Source organism: Acipenser ruthenus, chromosome 48 (assembly GCF_902713425.1).
Source record: "Acipenser ruthenus chromosome 48, fAciRut3.2 maternal haplotype, whole genome shotgun sequence".
In the NCBI taxonomy this organism is placed as follows: domain Eukaryota; kingdom Metazoa; phylum Chordata; class Actinopteri; order Acipenseriformes; family Acipenseridae; genus Acipenser; species Acipenser ruthenus.
The window spans coordinates 6,613,291-6,622,662 of NC_081236.1; the positions used below are offsets into that span (position 1 = coordinate 6,613,291).

At 42.4% G+C, this 9,372-nt stretch overlaps 1 long non-coding RNA gene across 1 annotated transcript; it reads right to left on the bottom strand.

The window, feature by feature from the left end:
• Positions 1-7,271: 7,271 nt before the first annotated feature.
• LOC131721254 (uncharacterized) lies at positions 7,272-9,372 on the bottom strand. The gene is made up of 2 exons (XR_009319909.1): positions 9,264-9,372; positions 7,272-7,389 (listed from the first exon to the last, which is right to left on the bottom strand). It is a non-coding gene; the product is annotated as an uncharacterized LOC131721254 (long non-coding RNA).

The following is a 9,372-nucleotide window of genomic DNA, read 5'->3' on the forward strand; positions in this document are numbered from 1 at the left end:
AAAACACTTCGTTATAGGAGACTGTGTGGTCCAGTGGTTAAAGAAAAGGGCTTGTAAGCAGGAGGTCCCCGGTTCGAATCCCACCTCAGCCACTGACTCATTGTGTGACCCTGAGCAAGTCACTTCACCTCCTTGTGCTCCGTCTTTCGGGTGAGACATAATTGTAAGTGACTCTGCAGCTGATGCATAGTTCACACACCCGAGTCTCTGTAAGTCGCCTTGGATAAAGGCGTCTGCTAAATAAACAAATAATAATAATATCTCAAATGACTTTCTATATAAATAAATATATAATTAGTCATTTTGCAGATGCTTTTATCCAAAGCAACTTACAACAGGACCTGGGTTTTAAATCTGATCTGAAGGATGGAGCACAAGGAGGTGTGGCAAAGTGGTTAGTAAGGGGAACAGGTGTAGCGGTGATGCGGTGCAGGAGTGACAGGCAGACAACGATAATCCAGTGGGAAAAACTTTATTTTATTTTAATTCCTGGTCTAGTGACCATAAATAATAAGCCCCGGCAATACACAATGATGTGTAGAGCGCGGGGATGAAAACACAGGTTTACTGTCCTGGCAAAAGAAAACAAAAACACGTTCACCCGTCTCGGGTGCGTGCAGTCGTGCTGGTGGTGAGTGAATACACTTTTTATTTCCGTGACAGTTCGTGCAGTGGTGATCCGGCTTGTGCTGGCCCAAGGCGACAGCTCCGGATGTGCTTTAGCTGTCTGGTGGTTTCAAAAACACAGACAGTTATTGTACAGTGATAAACAAACACAAACACACACACACACACACGCAACTCTCTATAGAATAATACAGTTTTACTACTAACGTCCTTCTCGGTCCTTGGCTTAACCCAAACGAAGGAAAAGAACAGCGTTACCCTGGCCCCTATATGTAATCCCGCATGATATCTAGGTAAACGGTTGCAGCTGCCTTATTACTTGCAGCTGCCCCTCATTTACCTGTCAAATCAATACGGTCTTACAACAGAGTCTCGCTTCCTTCCAGGCTGACCCACTTCCCGGTCCCGGAAACGAACTGTCAGGCCAGCCCTTCCAGATACTTCTCCTCCCGTTCTTTAGCGCCCTCACAGGTCGGGAGGAAGATTTATCACCAGAACTCATTGTATTTCTGTCACAGGAGGTTAAGAGACTTGTTCAGGGTCACACACTGTGAGTTAGTGGCTGAGCCAGGATTTGAACCAGGAACCGCCTGGACCTTTTCTTTAACCACTGGACCACTGTTTATTATGTACAGTAATCCAGATAAGCTTCAAAATACTTATGCATCAAAAAGATGACCAGTTATTGATATTATACTTTAAATTAATGTGTAGCACTTCTCCTTGCTGAGGTAGAAAGAAGGCAGCTGCAAGAGAAAAGATAAGAATTAACAGGTGTGAGATAGTGTAGTCCTGGGGGAATAGGACTACATCTCCCAGAGGGGAACAGCCTAGTTTGTTTAATTGTTTAATTAAATTAAACAATTAAACAAACTAAGGCTAATTAAACAATTAAACAAACTAAGGCTGTTCCCCTCTGGGAGATGTAGTCCTATTCCCCGAGAACTACACTATCTCACACAGGATGCAAAACAATTAATGTATACAATGACAAGAGCAGTACCAAAGTGAAGGCCAGTGCCTCAGTCGATAGATAGATAGATAGATAGATAGATAGATAGATAGATAGATAGATAGATAGATAGATAGATAGACAGATTAACTTGTGACTGCTTGTCTCTGAAGATTGTGTTCAGTGCTGGCAGGATTGTTAGCAGGCAGGTAGTAACAGGAAGAGTTAGTTTAATGTTGCTTCTGGTAATGGCTTTGGAACGGGTACAGGGACACTCCCAAAGCTGTCTGCCAACAGTCCCGCCGGTGCCAAACACAAGTCACTGCTGGAAGGAAAGCTAGAATAGTTATTTTTTATATTTGAGGGAGGTTTTGAGGGCCACTAGAGAGACAGACACTTCAAGTCTCATGCCTGCTATAGAGCAACTAGCAAATAAAAATACTTATTAGTCCCCACATGCTGCTACAGCTGTTTAAGTACCACACCTGCAATTTTAACCTTCATTGTTAACATTCTGACAAGTTTTTACACTCTGAACATTCTCAAAATGGCCGCTCATGGAAAGCAGATTTTGTGCAGCATAAGTCATGTGATCACAAAATATCCTAAACAAACTACTCTAATCCTGAATTGTTTCCTACAGAAGGGGACACAATAATAACCCACCATGCTGAACCATTTGTGTTGAATATTGTAGTTTTTTTTCACACTTATGTTGCACAAAATCAGCTCTGTATGATCGGCCATCTTTGCTGTGGACTTCAAATCTTAAAGTGTAAAAACTTGTCACAATGTTAGCAATGAACGTTAACATTGCAGGTATGTTACTTAAACAGCTGAAGCAACATGTGGGGACTGATAACTCCATTTGAAAACACTGATAGCTGCCCTTTAAACACTGTCTCACAAAATTATGCTTCCATCATGAAATCTCACGCATGCATGTATTAGTTACCCAGGTGATGATAGCATTCAAAATGATCATTAACAAAGAGCTACATTGTGGGGCTCCCGAGTGGCGCATCTGGTAAAGGCTCTCCGCATGGAGTGCAGGATGTGCCCTATAGCCTGGAGGTCGCTGGTTCGGGTCCAGGCTATTCCACTGCCGGCCGTGGATGGGAGTTCCCAGGGGGCGGCACACAATTGGCAGAGCACCACCCGGGGTGGAGAGGGCTTAGGTCAGCCAGGGTGTCTTCGGATCACCAGCGACCCTTGTAGGCTGGCCGGGCGCCTACGGGCCTGCCTCCAAGCAACCCAGAGCTGCGTGGATCTTCTGACACTGTAACACTGTAGGTGGCTGCATGGCGGGCCTGCAGAGTGAAAAGAAGGGGAAGGCTGATGGCACACGTTTCAGAGTACATGTGTGTTCGTCTTCGTCTCTCCCGAGTCAGCACAGGGGTTGCAGCGGTGAGTCAGGCTTAAAATTGGGCATTTCAAATTGGGAAGAAAATGGGGTGAAAAACAACTGTCAATTCCAAATTAATCCAATTTTTTTTTATTTGACTCTAAAGAATCAATCAATCACTGTAGTATGGAAATTCTAGAAAGCTACAGTGTCACGCAACATTTTGAAGCCAGTAAAGTACGTGTGATGAAATGTACTGCGCGCCTATTGATGTTTTCAATGACTGGTCAATAAGTAACTTCATTACTGTACCACAGCTTCTGCAAAATCCTGAATATGTTCATGTTCTTACTCATTTTACACTTTGTTTCCATGCATAATTAGTAGGTGGTAGTTTCTTTGCAGTCTTTGTTTTGAGATTAATTAGTTTGGGATAACATTCAACTATGACATCATATCAATACTCAGAAAAGCTCATGCATAATAATTTGAGATCTCTCTGGAGAGAGCCAGATATCTCCTCCTATCTAGACCAATACTAACACCTTTTTTGTTCTAAAAATACACTAACTAGTTTAACCCAGGTATAATTTCTCCAGAGCAAGAGGTCCACAGATAAATATTTCAAATGGTGCTTATTAGATGAAAATTAAATCATATCAACATTGACTTTAATGCTTCACTTGATTAGTGTATGTAGTATTATAACATGGTTTGGAAAATTAGCAACCTCTGATTGGTTAAACAGCATCACATGACCGTGCGTGTGTATATATATATATATATATATATATATATATATATATATATATATATATATATATACTACATGCAGGAAATCAGGTCCCAAGTACAGAACAAGCAGATTCAAAGTTTTACAGTTTCCATGATTATTAATACTCCTGGCACAGGGTGGTTCCCCTCTCCTGTCTCAGACATTTAACCAATGGTAAAGGGACAACATCCTGTGGTTACGCCTCATTCTTTATCACTGTGTGTGTAATGTTTTATGTTGTGTGCAAAAGATACAACTACATATCAAGAATTGCTTGTCAGCAGGAAATTACTATTTCCAACTTGTTATTCTTTGAATGTTAGCTAGCTATGTTTTATCTTGGCTGTTTCAGTTTTCCCCAGCTGCCAGCCGTTCATCAAAGAAGTTGCTGTTGGCTCGACGCTCAGACTTGTCGACTTGGCTATCTTCCTGTTTTTCTCAAGAATATGCAAATTTAGTTTGCTTTCCCTCACCGCTCCCACTTCCTCTACTAATCTTTCTGAACTAACAGAGTGGAAGAGGTTTGTGAGTTTTTAGTCACTTCCCAGTGCACAGCATTTGACAGCACGATGTAAGTACAGGTACACAGGTTGTCTTCAATTTAACAGGCTTTCCCTGTCTCTGAGTGGCTGAGAGGCGAACCTTGGGGCCTTGCCGAACTTATAAGATAACGCTCTGGTGTTCCCTCAGCCTGCCCCTCTAAGACGGAACGAGCCAGCTGGCGGAAGCTCTGCTGCTGGACCGAGCACGGCCGGAGAAGAACGAGCACAACAGTAAAATAATTAAAAATAAAAGAAAAGGAATGTTTAGTAGCAGGGAAAAACTTGACAGAACCCTGAACAGTATCCACAGGTTGAGGGGACAGGTGAGCATAGGACAGAGACCTGGGTCATGCGGATAGCGACGGTCGGGGTAACGCTGCCGAGTGCAGCACCTTTTATTTTGTAGTTTTATTACTGTGTTTTATTTTCCCTTTTTCTTTCATCTTTTGTTTTCATTATTATTTTTGAGCACTTGTATGTGCACTGGACTGTATACCAGTATTGGTAACCCTGTGGTCCTGTTTCAGGCCACGGACAACAGCGCCCTCTGCAGGTAAAAATAAATCAGTGTGCCTGAGCGGCGTTACAAATAAAGTTCTGTCTCTGTGTCAGTGAATTGCCCACCACCCTTCCACACGTGGTGTTAGCATGGGGTTTCATTGGCACTGCCCACACACAGCAGTGCAAAACCAGGGAGCAGAATGGACCCCCAGCAATTCGCTACCATGATGGACCTCCTGCACCAAACCCTAACGGAGGTTGTGCAAGAGGGTGCCAGACCTGCGGGGCCAGATCCGTGGCTGCAGCAGCCGATGAAAATGACTGCAGAGGATTGGCCAGAAGCCTACCTGGAGGTGTATGAGGCATTGGCAATCTCAGCCGGGTAGCTACCTCCTGCCACAGCTGACGGGGGAGGAGCAGGTGGCATTGAGGACCCTGGATCCGGCGGCAATGATTGAGTACCCCACGCTGAAAGCTGCCATCCTCAACAGCGTGGGTGCAACTTCAGAAGGCTACCGCGGCAAATTCCGGGAGGAGAGCTTCTCTGCAGAGGAACACCCCAGGGCCATCGTGCACTGCTTGCAGGATTACACCCGGGGATGGTTGAACCCAGGAGCAACTAGCACTGCCAGGCCGGTGGAGGTAGTTGTAGTTGAGCGGTTCCTGCAGTGCTTGCCTCCGGGACCACGCCTGTGGGTGCAACGACAGGCACCCGCCACCCTGGATCGGGCGATTCAACTGGTATAGTAGTACCAGGCAGCAGAACCAATGCCTGCTAAGTTGACTGGAAACAGTGCTACTCCAGCATCATCCCATCTACTGGCTCCAGGGAGGGCGAAGGGACTGGGGGGAGGGATAGTCTGATCTTTGGACAGAGCGGGGCAGTGGGAGCTCCCGGCCCAAGAACTGGGACAGAGTGGGGTCACCCACGGGATGCTGTGGTGTTGGACGGGGGTCTTGCGCAGCCACCCTACCGCCCTACCGTCTCTATGGGATATAACCTCATTAAACCAGGTAAGAATGTTCCATTCAATCAGTCATTCCAGCAGACAGGTTTTGTGATTCCTGTGTCCGTGGATGATACACAAACCCAGGCTCTTTTAGATTCAGGGTGTAGTCAGTCCCTAATACAAGAGAGCTTTTTCAGAAGTTTCAGGTGGGGGCGATTGGTGAAGAGTCTGGCGGGGAGGCCGCGGAGCCAGTACAGGGGTCTGGCTCAGCTGCCTCCGTTCAGGAAAAACCTGATCCCAAGCTAGAAGAACATAAGAACGTTTACAAATGAGAGGAGGCCATTCAGCCCATCTTGCTAGTTTAGTTGTTAGTAGCTTATTGATCCCAGAATCTCATCAAACAGCTTCTTGAAGGATCCCAGGGTGTCAGCTTCAACAACATTACTGGGGAGTTGGTTCCAGACCCTCACAATTCTCTGTGTAAAAAAGTGCCTCCTATTTTCTGTTCTGAATGCCCCTTTATCTAATCTTTTAGAATTTTGAATGCTTTAATCAGATCGCCGTGTAGTCTTCTTTGTTCAAGACTGAATAGATTCAATTCTTAAGCCTGTCTGCATATGACATGCCTTTGAAACCCAAACCCAAATTCCGGTCGCTGTTCTTTGCACTAATGCATTGTAAAGTTTTAACATTACTTCCCTTGATTTAAGTTCAACACTTTTCACTTAATATCCGAGCATCTTGTTGGCCTTTTTTATAGCTTCCCCACGTTGTCTAGATGAAGACATTTCTGAGTCAACATAAACTCCTAGATCTTTTTTCAATTTCAGTATCTCCTATATGGTATTTATAATGCACATTTTTATTGCCTGCGTGCAATACTTTACACTTTTCTCTATTAAATGTCATTTGCCATGTGTCTGACCAGTTCTGAATGCTGTGTAGATCATTTTGAATGACCTTTGCTGCTGCAACGGTGTTTGCCACTCCTCCTATTTTTGTGTCTTCTGCAAATTTGACAAGTTTGCTTACTATACCAGAATCTAAGCAGTGGTGTGCCGTCAGGACCTTCAAGGTATTCTCTGCTGACCAGACAGTGCCAGGTAAACCGTCAATCAAATGACATTATGTTGCCTCACTCACTTGCGTACAGTGTGCTTGCTTATACTATAAAGCATACTACTCTAATTATTATTTGTTCATTTGTCTGACGCCTTTAACCAAGATGACTTACAGGGTTTACTAGAGGTTTTTTAAGAGTCAGGGGTTTCTTGAAGGGGATGTGATCAGCCAATAAGAGATCTACATTTCCCCTGCATAAGTCTAAAACAACGACCAGACGCTAGAAAAAAAACTGTTGAGGGTATTCTCCGTTTCAGTGAAGGTCTTGAGTGAGTTTAACCGATAGACGTGTCGAAGACTGTCCTTTTTTTTAGACAGGCGACCAATCAGGAGTGAGCAGAGGCAGGACATAAATCTCCCAAGGTATTCTCTGCCTCATTTGAAGGCTCTGCTTTAGCATCCAATGGGAAAGTCAAAGCACAGACAGCAGACCAATCATTAGTGAGCAACCCCAAAACATGAATATTCCTTTTTATTATTTGTTTATTTAGCTTTTATCCAAGACACTGCAGTTAGGAGGATAGCTGGATTTCACATGATATTGCTTATAAATATACATTGATAAATACAAATACCTTTGTAACGAAATTGGCCTAATAATAAAGTTTGGGCGCCAGGAAAGTATATATAAACTTCCCAATAAAAAAAAAAAAAAAAACTCGTTACTCGGACCTTGTAGCAAAACCAAGTTTCTACCAACGCGACCCTACAATATAAAAATTACAAGTGACTCTTGATAACTTAAGAATAGGGGTTTAAATAAACACCCATTAACATTTATTCCATAACCAGTACTGTCACTCATTTTCTTTTTTACACTACACAAAACACACATTTAAGAGCATTCTTCCTTGACACCTTTAGTACTCAATTAGTTCCCAATTACTGATAACATATCTATTAAGAAACATACAATGGTACATTTCTCAATTTACATGGTCTCCGCATTATCCTAAGCATAGCACAAGCAATTAAACTGAATAGCCAATAAGATTTTTTTATAGTTAAATGGTAATAATTAAATTACTCATATTGAGCCCTCCCAACGGATTAACTATGGTTATTCCTCGGGTGCAGTTCTTTACACACAGCAAACATTCACAAACTATCTATATCACATATTGAGAAAATGGCAATTCAGTTTAACTGATTCATATGTAAAGAAACTATCCATATCACAGGTTGTACAAGTATCAATTCAGTTTAACTGATTCATATGCAAAGAATCAATTTTATGCCCTTAATACAAACATTCATAAACTATTCATATCACAGGTTGTGCAAATAGCAATTCAGTTTAACTGATTCATATGCAAAGAAACTCAGTTAATACAGTTTTAAAATGGAGAGAGAGAAAAAAAAACATTAGTATGAAAATAATCAAACACTTTCTTTAAATCTGGTCATAAATATACCTGGTTTCAAACAGGCAATATTTTCCAAGTCATTACACCAGCAACCAACATACAGATAATAAACAAGCAGTTTGCATCAAGGTATGTAACAGTAATAATGACCGAGAGGCTATAATAAAATCAAGCAAAGTAAGAAAGGAAGTGACATAGATCTAAACAGTCATTTTCCCAAAAAAGAAACGACGGGAACTTCCATAATACTGGTTAAGTCCCGCTACAGTTGTCAGCCGTCCTCCTCAAATACACGTGCAGGACAACTCCAAAACACAAAAACACAGTCTCGCCAATAATAGAGCAATATACAGAAAACTCCAGGTTTGTCCTGCTAGTAATACAGCATTAAAAAAAACTCCAGGTTTCAGTCTCGCTAGTAATACAGCAATATGCAGAAAACTCCAGGTTTGTCCAGCTAGTAGTACAGCAGTATGAAAAACTCCAGGTTTCAGTCTCGCTAGTTTAAAACAACAAGCAGAATCCACGTTGCTTTCACAGACTCGTGCAACAAACCACTACCCGCAGCTTCAATTGTTTGAACAAAAAAAACCCTCAATAGGGATTGCTCTCCACGCATTAAATAACCATTTGTGTATTCGAAATTGAAAACCGCGTCGGTGTCTTCACTGGTCCTGCACGTTTCAAATCACTCGGCACTTTATTCCTCAATCGTTGACTTGACATCATTCCTGTCCCAACGAGTTTCCCCATACACAAAACATCCGTGGTGTCAAAGCTATATTTCATATATTAATTAACAGTAAGCTTAGACACCAAAAACAAACAAACAAAAAAAAAACTATTACAACTTATTGCCATACTGCACTCTCTCTCTCTCTCTCTCTCTCTCTCTCTCTCTCTCTCTCGCTCTCTCTCTCTCTCTCGCTCTCTCTCTCGCTCTCTCGCTCTCTCTCTCGCTCTCTCTCTCTTATTACGTCACCTCCTACGACCATACTCTCTCTTCCTCCACCCGACGTCTTTATACAATTTTAAAATGATTGACAGCCAAAGAGGCTAGTGCTGAATTCAATACGGCACACCTTTACAACATCTAATTATTTAGAATTTTATTTTACACTAAAATATAAAAAAAAATGTGAGTAAACGGAGACATCATAGTCGATTTGGTTACGAATCCTTTTTCAAGGA